General features: G+C 31.7%; 1 protein-coding gene across 3 annotated transcripts in view; it reads right to left on the reverse strand.

Annotated features, from left to right (window-relative positions):
• LOC118185412 (nephrin-like) overlaps positions 1-15,321 on the reverse strand; it is a 1,505,573-nt gene that overhangs the window by 861,143 nt on the left and 629,109 nt on the right. The window lies entirely within an intron of this gene.

Consider the following 15,321-nt stretch of genomic DNA (forward strand, 5'->3'; position numbering starts at 1 on the left):
GAATTGGATTTAAACTTTAAATGTCAATTTTAGGCAGTAATGGGCGGAAGTAATTGTACAACTTATTTCGCATGTAATATTTAATTGTAGTCTTCTCTTTCTCCGGTACAAACAACTACTTTCACAAAGTATTTTCTTTTCTCTTTTTCATTTAATATATTTGCACATTCCGACTTTAGCCTGGAGGTCATTGTTACATGAACTAACTAAACTAAACTCAGTGGCGCAGCAACCCTAATGGCCCAAGGCCTGCAGCGCCCGAAACTCTGCTTTCTTGATCGTGGGCCCCGGGGTTCGTGAGCATTACATGAACTAGAACATAAAATTATAAATGCAACGACATTTTTGTCCCCAGGAAGGCATTCAGCCTGCTTTTTCTTTTTGCGATGAATTCAGTTGGAACATAAAGAGAGATAATATTCTCATTTAAATTAAATACAAATCATTTAGCCATCATTTGAATTTTAAAAATCAAAAAGTGAAGAAAGTAGGTCAGTAATAAAGTTTCTAAATTAAACACTAAGCCAAAGTAATGTTAACTTTTAGATGCCAAAAGGGGTCCGCGAATTAAACTGCATTAAATACTTGATAAAATAAACTTTAGTTCAATATAAATATTTCAAAACATACAGAAGAAATTTCTTCATCACTTCACTAAATTCTTGAAAAGAAAATCTAGTAAAATTATGACAAAAATAAATACAACGATACAAATATTTCCTTAAGCAAAATCTGTGGATTCAAATATTATGTATTCGCCCTCAGCATGACAGAAGACTAGACAAACATTCCAATATCTGAAGGCTAGACATACATTTTCTAGCCTTTCAGAAATACAGACCATTTAGCGCAGAATATAAATATTAAAGTCATGGTTTCCAGACATGAAGGAATGAGTCTTTACAGGTAAAGAAGTCAAGGCAAGAGTTACTTTCTTCCCGGTAAATAATAAATTAGATACTATGAAATGTTCGTATGAATCAAAAATATGATGTAATATTCATAGCTTTTATGCTTGATATTTATTTATCTTCAAAGAAACATGGCATTTCATGCATAGACTAAAGCAGTGTGAAGCTTTGGTTGTCAGAATCGGTAAAATGCTTCCTACTTTGGTTAGAATAAGTACAATGGAAAATAAAGCTGTTGGAAGTCCTTTTACATTTTTGTTCGCAACAGCTGAAATTTTAAAATTTTCAATTTCCAGATTTCAGTATTTACCAAAGATTGCTGATTTAGTTCATTCACGTATTATAATATTCTCTCGGGTAATGTAGTGTAATACACGAGTGTGCTGCAGCCCTCCTGGCCGATAATATTTGGTTTTATGGTTAACGCAACACACTCAATAAGGATTAAAACAAAAATAGAGTTAAAAACATCAAATAAAAATTCCTAGTATTGTTATACTACCATTTTATAAAGTTCATCAAATTATTTGCAAATGTAAACTCTCCCTGCGGCAATAGAATTCATTTGCGTCACCACGCTTTTCCCTAATATGTCACAATAATACGCAGCCTGAAATAAAATGTCGTTCATTGACTTGAACACTATAAAAATTGCATAGCCTATTATGCAAATTAAATCTTTTTAAGTACGCAGGAAGCGCCCTTGTCCAGTAAAAATTTGATCGTAACCACAATCACATATCATTCTCGTATTTTTGGAAACTTAAAAGTACAACAAATAATCTTTTCATTTTCTCGAAATGTTCCATTTATAGCGACCGTAATAGAAATCCTTAATTTTACCAGTAGCAATTCTTTTTTATGCCTGAATATCGAACGCATCCCGTAGATTATTATAAGAAAAGAGAAACTATTTTTATGTAAACGAAAAATAAAATCTGAAACCTTTCAGTTTTTATATTACACCCAAAAGAGCCGTTTTTTTTTTTTTTTTTTTTTTTTTTTTTTTTTTTTTTTCCATTTACGAACACACACATTTCGAGAGCGCTTGGTTTAAAAAATTTATAAAATAGCCCATCCTTAGCATTTATGACAAACAGTATCGCGTGCTGGACATAAATGTTTTTTTCCGCCATGTTGCCATTGCTCGCTGTGACGTCGTAGAGTTTGTTACTCAAAAATTCGTTACAAATTTAGAAAATATGCAATAGGCAATAAAACAAATTCTAAATTCCAACTTCGGGCTTCCATGTGCCCATATTCGGATGGAGAGCTATGTTATTCAAAATTTGAAGGCTCTAGGTACCTTCGGGCCCACCAGCGGTAAAATAGCTGAACACTGCTAGTTCGGTCCGAGGTTCGAATCCCGCGAACGGGTTGAATGCATCGGCGTTTTCGTGTTTTTTCCCCATGTGTAACGTGTATACGAGCCAGTTTCCCTTAGATAACCTCCAAGAAGGCATTCCTCCCGTTACGCCGATAACTTTCAAGGCTTTGCCATAATCACATAAAAACAAAACCAAAACATAGTTACCGTCATTTTTGCAGAATGCGAGAAACATACGTACTTTCTTGCACATTCTCCTTTATTTAATTTCGTTTAAAATAATACAGGGTGATAATATTTGGTGGCTACAAAAACGCATGTTACAACTATATTTATGAATATATAGTATTATATTAATAGAATTTATATTTATGTATTCAGTAATATATAAATAAAATTGTATTTATGAAAAAGAGATCAGAAAATTTTAAATCAGAAATGATTTCTATTAACATTGCTACATTTGTATGATGCGTAAATTTAATTATTTTACGCTTTTGCTTATGTGATTTTAGTGAAGATCCTAACTATTTCTTACCATAAAGTCTTTGCATAGTTTATCTAGCAGTCTAAGGTTACACGGTTCTTCCCTGAGAAATCACATGGCCTAAAATGTCCTGCTTTATATTACTACAGAGCTGCTATATATCAATCTGTGATGGAAAACGTCCACGCCGGAATTTCCATTGCAATAAACAAATAGTTAGAAGTTTCATTAAAAAAGAAATAAATCCAATTTTGAACATACGATATACTACTAACGTATCTTAAACTGTATAAGAGAACTGGGGAAATAAGCAGATTTTATAACGGAATGTATATGCGTAATTGGTGCTTTGAGGTGGTATAGGGCGCTGCTGAGCAGCAGGTAAAAGAGTTAGTCTGCCGTAATTTGTTGTTCTTTGTATGAATTTTAAGGGTTAGAGTAGACTGAAGGGTACCCTTTGTATTATCGCGAAGTTGTTGTTTCATTTGTCGTCAAGTTGTTTTTTCGTTTATTGCCAATGGGTGCAACTTTGACATTTTAAGTGAACATATATCGATGTGTACATGGACAAAGTCAAGGAAGTGCGAAATGCCAAGTTTGTGCAATTTTCTGATATTTTTGTAAGTGAAAATAGGTCTACATGTCCATAGATAAAGTCAAGGGAGTGCGCAATGCCTAGTTTGTACAACTCTGTGATTTTTTTTTAAGTGAAAATAGGTCAGCGTGTACATGGATACCGTGTTTGTGCAATTCTTCGGCTTGTTATTTTATCTTTGTGTAGCGACGATTTTTGGCGCTAAAATCGCCGCTACACAAAGCTAAAATAACAAGTCAAAGAACTGCGCAAACTTGGTATCCATGTACAGTCAAAAATCGCCAATTTTCGCCAAGGGGTACCCGTAAATATACTTTTACATTTTAAGTAGTATACATCATTAAATAAAGGCGGAACTCATCCATATACATTTTATCTATGTTCTACGGCTAAAATGAAGCAGCTTTTCAAAAAAGTACATATAAAGGTTCCCAAGTATAACTTTTAAGCCGTTATTTTACAGCCGTCCGTAGCTCTGCATATAAATTTAATTTCTGTGAGCTCTGCCTTCGGGCAACAATGGATACACCTCGAAATTTGGTCGGGAAATGGTGGTTTACGCTATTAGAATGCTTTTATTTACTGCCCAACAGCGCCTTGTACCACCGAATTTCACCTTTCCGCGCACATATGAAATTACAAAACATATATATTTTGGTCCACTCTATCTGCCTTTATATTTTTGTCAAATATTTTTTAATTGTATGCACCATAAAATGTTAATAGTCAATACAATATGCAGTTTATTAACAGACAAAGAACCACACATCGTTTGTCAAGTTTAGTAAATAAGCCCCATGGATCTATTAAAATTTAATTAACATAAGATGCCACATTATGTATTTTCACTGTCACATTTCGGTCAAATTAAAAATGTCTACCAAAATTATGCTTTTCAAAATAAACAAAAACAAAAAAATAAACAAAAATTAAAAAATGCAATAAATAAATAAATAAAATAATAATGCATCTAAGGAAACATAATTTTCATATATTCTAAAGAAAAGAAATCGCAGTTTTTGTACTTTTTTGCTGAAGGCGTATCAGTTTCTTGTACGAAATATTCAAATAATTCTACTTTTTTTTTTTTTTTTCATTTCATTGCGCCCTTCTGTAGGATGCATTGCGATGAAAATAAACACAGAAATGCATGAGAAGACGAAAATCAGAATCTTATACATCACTTTGGCAGAAAGAAAAAGTGCTCCCCTATAACTCCAGACCACGTTATAAATTTACTTGGGAGGTATTGTATTATTTCGCGTATTTTATTTCGTTGCAATATTTTGCATTTTTTGGAGGCACACGTAACTTTTTGCTTATATATTCCCTTTTCCTTTTATAACATACAGAAGCTGAAACTCTGATTTGTTTGAAATAATTTTGTTTTCTGTTAGGTTACCTACATTTCGAATTATTTTTAGTTTGAAATAATTTTGTTTTAAGGTTACTTTCAGTTTGAATTATGTTTAGACCTCGTAGAAATTTCAGAAAATTATATTTACATACTTACGGTTGAAAAAAATGCATTTAAATCTTTTTTATGTAAACATTTGCATAATTCCAAGTACAAATTTCATGTACAGTAAATAAATTGTTACTTACATCTGCTGAAATCGTGTTTGGTAATGCATAATTAATTGAACACAATACTTTAAACACTAAGTTAAATTATTGAGAAAGATTGATACAAAATCAATTAAATTATTTTATGAATGATAATTATTTTCGCGTGTTTCTGCTAGCTTCTTAAATATCGATTTCTTTAAAACAGTACCAGGATTATTACATTCCCATATTAAACATTCAGTAAATCTGAAAGCTATAACAATACCATTTCTTTTATTTGAAATATGAAATAAAAGAATAATACGTTGAAAATTACAATTGTTAAACAACTGGAAAATTGCAAACAAACAACTGGAACAAAGTGTATGCATTTTTTGTTTCATTTTCCGCTGCATTAATAATAATTGATTTCCTTAGCACAGAAATGTTTACCAAGAAAAAAAATCTGTATTGTTTTTATGATGGTTTTAGTAGCTTATCACTGCAGGTTTACCTAAAAGGTATGTTTTAAATTGTTGCACACATTTTTCAAAATTAATCACCTTCATCTTGGAAATAACTTTGCATCATACATGACAAATAAAACTGCAGATATAGTCAGTAATACTATGCTAGGTATATTATATAGATTTACTATTTCTAAACAATAACTAGTAAATCTATGAGTTCTTATTAATAATCTATTAATTAATTATATGTTATATATCAATAGATTTACTATTCGCGTCATCACCAAAATGATGGTCAGCTAAGGTTTATGAAATAATTTTTAAAACGGGAAAGAAAATCGAATTTTAGCAAAGAAAACAAAAGAGAAAACTAATAAAATATTAATAAAAAAAGGAAAGTCTAAAACAATAAGAAGTTTAGGTGATTGCTGCATACTTTTATTTATCTTTGTTACAGACTTCATCAATGGTTATATGAAGTATTTGCTTCCTCCTTTCTGCATGCCTCCATGGCGTAACGGTACCACATTCGGTGCGTATTCAAGAGATCAAGGCTCGAGTCACGGCGAGAGCATTGCTCATTTTTCATGTATCCTGCTTCAAATAAAAGAACCCTACTGATTCTACAGTAGCGCCCGAATTAAAAATGGTTGATGATGATTCTTCACGCACCAAGACTTGGCAAGTGGGTCTCCTGATCCCTAGTTACCCTTTAAAAGGGGAGTACATAAGGTATTTTATCCCTCCTTTCTGCAGGCCTTCATAGTGTAACGGTAGCACTCTCAGTGCGTATTCAAGAGGTCCAGGTTTGAGTCCTGGCGAGGGCATTGCTCATTTTTCATGTCTTAAAAAAACTTAATGACTCTAGAACGGAACTCTTGCAGAAGAGCAGGCTATCATGTGATAGAATATATGAGACGTGAAATTTGTTTCATTTTCATAAACGTGTTATTTACCATGACAATATGTTTTACCATTTTCATGTCTATTCTGCTAAAATTATACACTTTTATAACTGCTGATGTTACGTTAGATAAAATAAATGAGAAAAAAAACAAAGATTTGATAACATCGGGCGAGCGTTTATTGAGATTAAAGTATTACTTGAACTGAAACACTTCAAAAGAAAGTAATTTTATAAAACAATATATTCTGAAAGCTTTCAGATTTTACATTAAGCCCAAAGGGGTGTATTTTTATCGTTTTGTGTGTTACGTTTGTTTATTAAATACCATGTTCTTCGCATGGTATTTAATAAAGCCATGAAAATTCATTTCAACAGCAATGTCGCAAAATAATTTTAAGATGAGCATATCTTTAGAATTTTCGATACACAGTCTTGCGCGCTGGAGATAATTTTTTTTTTTTTTTTTCGTGCAGTGTTGCCATTGGTCGCTTTGAAATCATTGAGTTTGTTTATAAAAATTTCTTTAAATTTTTAAAAATGGGAAATAGATAATAAAATATATACCAGATTTGGTTTTCCAGATGCCCATATTCGGGTGGAAACGTACGTTATTCAAAACTGGATGGCTCAAGGTACCGTTGTTTTATCACAATGCGAGAAATATACATGCATTTATGCAGATTTTTCATTATTTAATTTCTTTAATACAGAGCTCTAAGATTTGGTGGCAACAATTTAAAAAGTGAACATTTATAGTGAATCAACGCAAAAAGCCAAAACAAAATTTATAGTCCTTCTGAGCAAATTGCCCCTTTGGACTAACAATTTGAGGGTTGTTTGCATATACATATATATATGAGTATACATATGATTAAGAAGTTATACATATACCAATAAGTATGAATGCACACGTATAAATACTCATATATCGGTGGAATTCATTTGAGCGTAATAGGCATTGCAGAAAAAAGAAGAGGCTTTCTGAAAACTTGCCTCTGTTCTCTGAGCCTACTCAGCATTACTCCATTTCCCAGGCTTTCCGCGTTTCTTGTAATTTCTCCAGCTCCCAAGGCATACTACCTTTGTGTTTGGTAGGAAGAGATTTACTGATGAATTTTAGGAATATTTTGTGAATTCGTAAAATGTGTAGCCCTAGATCCCAGCTATGTAGGATTAGGTGGCAAAGAAGTCCCGAGTTCCAATGGTATATACCGAAAAAACGTTTCGTGGAAGAACTCGAAATCTGCAGTTACGCTGATAATAAAAACGATTTTTCTACCATTTTCACAAGTATTAGAATAAGTGTGATATGTCAAAAATTTGTTAGAGTTCATATAAATAAAATATGTCAAAACACATATTCATTTAAATTTACTGCACGTTTAAATAATGAACGTCTTTGTAATACAGCTATATGATTACTGTTTCGTCAATAATTAAATTTAATTAATGGTAACACCAGCCTAAATCAAAGTATCAAAGTAACTAATTCAAATATAATAATTTAATAAAATCAGTATGACACATTAGATGCATATCTTAAAATATTACTTCAGAAGTTCAGCATACCGAAATTGAATAAAATCAATTTTTCTTACAAATTAAAGGAAAAAGGCGGCGGCACATTCGGCAGGTACTTTCACTTTTTAGCTAAATTCAAAAAGCCAGTTGTTTCCTTTTGTGTTATGACCGAAAGTTAAAGCTATTGGTCTGGGGATTTAAACTGATATTGCCTGTTCCGGTCAAGGAAATAATGTAAAATCACTCTCATAGGCCGTAAAAATTACATTAAAAGCAGAGTTCTGAAATAAAACACACGTAATATTTTTAATAATGAAATTTCTAAAGCAGCTGTATGGATAAAGCGACCTTCCTAAAAGCAATTGCATGGAATATTAAATTCAAGTTACAAGAATAAAAACTAGCATATGTGTAACAATTCAGAAAATGACTCGATGATTCGGAAAACAGCTGCCTGGATACTTAAGATGGGAGAACGGAGAGCTAGCTTTCAGATATAGCCGCTGATTTGAACACAAAATTTTATTTTCGTCATAGCCTTGATGCGCATAAACAGATTCACATAGCATTATTTATGGGTGCGAGATGCACGGCATACATTTGTATAGCTTACATCTCTTTAGAAAAAGGACAAAGCAGAAAGCAAGTTCTGCGTGGCTAGCAGCAAGGCGAAGCAAGGGATATTAATATATATATATATTAAAACAAATTAAAATTTAATTTTTAACAAACACGTATAAAAGTAAAAAAGCAAATTTAAACCCTAAAAAAAGCTAAAATAATTTTTAAAAAAATTTAAAAAATGTGCAAACATAAAAGATTTAATTCTCGAACTAATCTACAATATCATTTAAATTCAGAAGCATAAGCAAATCAAGTGCAAAATCAATCCATGAAAATAAATTCACTAATTTAGCAAATTAAAATTAAACTAAATAATTTTTTTAAAAATGCATAAGTGAATGACAGTAGAGTAGGCAGGAAACAGAATTATCAAGGGGAAGTTGCCTCCAAACCTAACTCTCCAATCATTCAATTCGTGTTTCGTCATTCATGTAGGCAAGGGTAAAAGTCAAAACCAAAAGTAATACCAATAAAGTGGTACCCATAGAAATTAACATTTAAGAATTAGCATTTAAGAATTAAATTTAAGAATAAAGTTTTAAAAGGAAAATACTAATGAAGTCTTTTGAGAAACAAGTAAAGTCAAGAATAAAATGAAACTTTTTTTTTTTAAATTAATTTTTTTTTAAAATTAATTCTTGATAAAAAAAACTAAAAACCAATGTATTTTAGAAACCCTTGTATACAGAAACCTCCTCGACACGAATATGCATATCAATAAAAAGAAACTAAAAAAGAACTAGACATAATCCATATAGATCAATAAGAAACAAAAAGAACTAATTCACAATTTTTAAAAAACAGATACATATTTAAAAATATAATTTCATATTTAGAAAATACTTCAAAACTACATAAAAAATTTTAAGAAATACTTAAAGCAAGTAAATAGTAAGTTTTATTTCTAACTTACCTACTATATGAGTGTTGGGGTCTGCAAAAGTGTTGTAAAAGAGAAGTAAGTGTGTTCTTCAATTTATATAGATGGCGCTTATGTAGGTAAAGTTGAGTGTCAAGCTGCTATCTTTGTTATAGTAAAAATTTTTTTTGTAAACATTAATATTAAAAATAAAATTAAAAATTAAAAATCCTAAAGTTATTTAAGAAACTGAGCCAATCAATGTAAGTTTGCTTGAAGGAAAATAAAGTTAAGTGGTATTGTGAATAAAATGTAAATTGTTTGTAATGTGATATGTGTGTTCTGTTGAAAAATTGTGTAAAAGTTGTAAAAAATTGTAAAAAAAAATTATTTATTTAAAATATAATAAAATACGATGGCTACGCTGAGATGTGATTGGCAACCTGAAAATTGACTATTCTATATTTTGTGTTCAGGTTTTTAAGTCAGGTTTAAGTTCAGGTTTTTCTCCCACATTCGAAATCTTTCAAAAATCATAAGATGCTTACATAACGCTGCTTGGAAAGTGAGCTAAAATCTAAAATTAGCCAATCGCAGCTTAGCCAAAGAATATGTATTGTTAAGAAGGAAAACTTCGCAGCAGCAGGAGTGGCTTCCTTCGAACGAGAAGGGAAACAACTGCGCATGCGTGAAACATCTGTCGCCAAAAATCGAATTTTGTACAGGTTCGACGGTCACGTTTATCAAGAGTTTAATGCTGTGTGACTCCCTTTTTTCCCCCTCCATATTGACGGATATAAAATCAGACATCAAACTGCGATATGGATAATGCAAGTTCAACATCCAGTGAAAGTGAAACTTCACCTAATGTTATTTTTCATCTTAACCCGTGTTCGTCAATTTCCTGTACACGTGGTGAAGGAGGAAAATCTTGGTCATGTGCGGTACATCCCAGAGGGGGGAATTCTCGCCAACAGGTTCCGTTGCCAAATCCCTTGGCGAGTTTTCCCTGTTCTTTCTAACGGCGTAGAAAAGAAACTGGTTTACATTACGTCTATTCAGCCTTTCCTTCTTTACATAGACGTTCTTTGGCTTAGCTGCCTAGTATAAATACTGCTTCGCGTGCAAATTACATCAGCCTTTTCTTAACTTCTCCTGTCCTGAAAAACACCTCTGCTTTGCTATGCTTAATTATCCTACGTTGTTCTTTATCTAAGATGACAGTGTATTTTTTTAATATGTATACATAAAAATTATTGTAGTTACTCATAATCTAGAAATATTGTGTCTACAAAGAAATGATTTGATGTATAGAAAAATAATATGATAAGTTAAAATAGTATAAGTCTTCGAATTCAGTTTTGTCAGCTTCGTCTTTACACTCAGGCTTTACGACTGCTAGATGTTAAAAGTATCATTTCTTCGATCATAGCATCCCTTTTAAGCAGTTCGCATTAAAATATCACATATAATATAGTACGTCCGTAAAGTCATGGTGCACTTTTGATCGGTCACAGGAAAGCAACAAAACAAGATAGAAATATGAAATCTTCACCAAACAAAAGGAAAACTTTCCAGGTTTCCGCAGTATGATGTGCAAGCATGTGCGCACGCAGGTGACGACGTAACACTGCTAATCGCGAAGCATATCATCAATCCATCCACGCGCACTCCAGTCGAGATGTGGACGTAGAGAAGAAAGTTCAGTGTATTCTGTTGCTTGCCAGATTCGAATCAGTGACCAAAGCGCAACGTGAATATCGTCGCGTGTACAACGAACCGCCACCACATAGGAATAGCATTAATCTTGGGATAAGCAGTTGAAGGATACCAGCAGTTTGTTGGACAAACCCCGTTTTGGCAGACCATCGGTCAGTGACGAGTCTGTAGAGGCTATATGGAAGAGATAAACTGCACTGAATTGCTATGAAACTTCAAGATGTTTTCTTTTGTTTGGTGAAGATTTCACATTTCTATCTTGTTTTGTTGCTTACCTGTGACCGATCAAATGGGCACCATGACTTTACGGACACACTATATATTTCCAATGGCGGGCACTAGTCACTGTACATATGCTAGGCTTTGGCTACTACGAAGCTGTTATCACTGTATTATGAGGACATTTAATAGGTGAGCCACCGTCCTCCTATGGAGGGACAGACAATTTATATCCATGCCCCTTATCCGGGACTTAAACTCAAGCCCTCCGGAACGCCAATCAGAGTCAATAATCACTTTCCTGTTTGGTTGGTTTTGGTTTATTAGATTACGGCAAAGCACTCGAAGGCTATCTGCCTTGAGGGATGCCTTCGTGGAGAACTTTTTAAGAGAAACTGGCTTGTATACACATTACACATGGGGAAAACCACGAAAACACCCATGCAGCCAGCCCGTTCGCGGGATTCGAACCTCGGACCGAACTACCAGTGTTCAGCGACGTTACCGCTCGGCCGCCACTTTCCTGTTTGAGCGGCATATGTATATATATATACATTTATTTTTTTTACCGTTTTGTGCAGCTGCTTCTTGAAATAGTAACACGACACCATCAAATAACACCTTATTCTTTGCTATCGCAGTTGCGGTAGTATAACACAAATGATCCTTTAATACCTGAAATATCCATTTATCGCATCCATCTCAATTTCGTAACAAATGAATAATTAAAATATTTTTCGTCGGCGAGTTACTTAATATGAATGCTGCTCTGAAAATGTTTTAATGTTAGATTGATTTAATGAGAAACCGAAAATTAAAAACTTACGTTTAATGATACAAATTTATTTCTCAAAAGAATAAGCCTTCATTACTCAGAAATTTCTAAAATTGTAGATGAATAATGACAACGCATTGAAGTGTAGTTTATGAGTAGACGCTACTAAATTAATTATAATTTCTTAATGATTAATAACATTAAGAATTAGTATCTCGTTCAGAAAGTCGAAGATAACAAATTATTAATTTTCATTTTTCCTAAAGCAAATGTTTATATTTTCCTTTCTTAACACTATGCATACGTATAATGATTTAAATCATTCATTTTTAAGTATCTTACATCTTGTGAAATACGAATGCTGAGAGACTATTGTCAAGCTATCTGGAAGATAGTAATCCTCTGTTTCTCCAAATGGTAACAACTGCCAGACGGAATGGAAAATAAATGCTGAGGAGCTATAATTTATCGCGATGTGACACAAAAGCTATAAAATTAAACACTTAATGCATATTATTAATATTTATGACATTAGTTTAATTAATAAAAGCTGTTTCTAACATTTCGATAATCAGATTAGAATCATTGCTATGAAAACAAGCGGATCAGAGATTATTCGGAAAAAAATAAAAACATTTGTTTACAAAACATGATGTGACCCCGTTACTTCATAATATGGCATATTAAATTATACGCATTTTTGGCACTTCATTTAAACTTCATATTATGTTATTCATATTATGTTTTCATATTATGTTAACACTTCATATTATGTTCATTTAAACATATTTCCTCGAATTTTCATTAGAGGTATATTTCTGCTTTCTTCAATTCAGTTCTCACGTCGCGGTAAAAAAAAAAATAAATAAATAAATAAATAAAATAAAAAAGCTTTCAGCTTTTAAATTAAGTCCAAAAGGGCGTTTTTCTAGCATTTGTATGTCATCTTTATTAATTAAATATCACGGTCTTCGCACTTAAACAATACAATTTAATTCAACAGCAATATCACAAAATAATTTAAAAATGAGCATATCTTTAGATTTTGCGATACAGTCTCGTAAGCTGGAGATAGATATGTTTTTTTTTTCGTACAGTGTTGCCACTGCTCGCTTCTAAAGCGTTGACTTTGTTAATCAAAAATTCGTTAAAGGTTTACAAAATATGAATTAGATAAAAAAAAAAATTCCATATTCTAAATTTCGGCCTCCAGATGCTCATATTCGAGTGAAGGACTACGTTATTGAAAATCTCATGTCTCACTGTACAGATGTTTTTTCACAGTGCGAGAAGCTTACATACATTCATGCAGCTTAATCATTATTTAATTTACTTAAATGTAATACAGGCATCTAATATTTGGTGGTAGCAATTTGAAAGGTAAAACGTCGTTTATAGTGAACCAGCCCAAAATGTCAAAACGAAATTAATAGCTGTTCTCGGCAAATCGCCCCTTTGGTTTAAATAAGCTTAATTAAAAATTGTACAATACTGAAAATCAAAACATCGAAAACAGTAAAAAAATGCAATTAAAATTAGAGCCTCTATGCAAAAAGCAAGCAATTAAATCAACATTCAGAAAAACATAATTCTCGGCGCACCAAAGTCTCGTACGTAAACAAGTTTCATATGCAAACAAATGCACCTCGTTAGGCTTATATGTGCTTCCACTTCAAAATTGTTCATAATTCTACAACTTTTGCATGCAGATTAAGTAAAAGCCCCAAAACATAAATCGGAACATAAGAACAACATAATTAAATTACTACTAAAATAAACAATGCACAATTTACCAACACCTAAGCATAAAATATGGACGCTTTCAACAATGAACCGAGGTTTGTTTGGATGCTCCATCATGTTTGCTGTAATCCTGATGTATTAACGGAATCAAAATACTACTTTTAAAGATAAAAGGGATAATTTAGAAACTCTCAGGAAACTGAAATTTTTATAACCAGATACCTTCTGATAGTTAACGTTTTTTTTTTTTTTTTTTTTTTTTTTTCTGCATATGAGGCAAGTTATTAACTATCAAATGTGTTGTTGCCTGTTTTCACCATGTTACTAGTACAATATTTTCCAAGGGGCAAACACAGAAGGCTCCACATTAAAGTTTTGAGTATGTTTTGATTTAATACTTTCCACATAGTGATTTACCTTTTATGAAATTGCCTGAATTCGACACCTTTTCTTTATGACAAATAAGATTAATGCTGATTAACAGATGTCAAAAATTTGTTTTTCCGTATTCCATTTCATGAACATAACGTAGTAGATTTAAATAATTTTGTTTATAATTTTTCCGCTCTTCCAATTAAAACTAATTTTCAATTTATTTATATTTATTAGTCTTGATGAGTCATTAAGCTATTTGGAAGCGGGGGATGTGAAAAATATACGATGCCCTCTCCAGAACTCGAACTTTTGATTTCTCGAATACGCGCTGAGTGTGCTACCCTTACACCACGAAGGCATGCTGGAAGGAAAGGAGAAAATACCTAATAGTTCAATTTACTTCTTTAATGGTAAAGATTTCAGAAGAAATGGATAGTAATATACAAGACGTATTAATTCAATATATAGAAAGATAATATTCACTTTATTTCTTAATGTAAAATTTCCAAGGAGTAAGTTTAATTCATGTATCACTCAAAATTATGCCTTACATAAATGATTCATTTTTTTAAAATTAAATACTTCTAGAAATACAATCTTATTTTTTACCGAGACAAAACTAGCATAAATTTCATTGGTGAAACATTTGTATTTTCTCATTAATGGTGTCACGAATTAGTAGACATTTGATATTATCGCTTTTATGGATTTAATTTAATCAAAATTATGTTTAATATTAATATTTTTAATATTAAACAATTTATAGCTATAATTTTGATAGGGAATTAGAACATAAGTCTTGTCGTTATTTTTTAAAACTATCCCATCTTAACTCGAAATGTAAATTTCTCTATATTTCCCATGAATTTTGTTAATGTTTTTTTGGAAACTGGATAATCAGAAACTGTTAATCCTGTTTGATTTATGTTTTAATTATTTTTATTGCGAATGTTACAAACAAAAATTATTTTGGATGCTTACGTATATTTTTTAACATATTTTTGTGTTTATTTTTTAAATGTATTAAAATTGCGTTGAATTTGTATATTCATTGAAATAAAATGAATGTCATGGAAAACGAATTTTGAATATAAATTTTTACGGCTTCAAAGTAAATTTTATTTTTAAAGAAACATAATTCAGAAACATAGCATCACATTTTTTCCGTAATTATCCTTTATATCTTTTAAATTTCTCGTTATAAATTTAAACAAAGATCGTTAGGTGAAAATAAATCTTGC

This window comes from Stegodyphus dumicola, chromosome 3 (genome assembly GCF_044657685.1).
Source record: "Stegodyphus dumicola isolate Sdum_Otavi_A_Nest chromosome 3, ASM4465768v1".
NCBI classification, from domain to species: Eukaryota; Metazoa; Arthropoda; class Arachnida; order Araneae; family Eresidae; genus Stegodyphus; species Stegodyphus dumicola.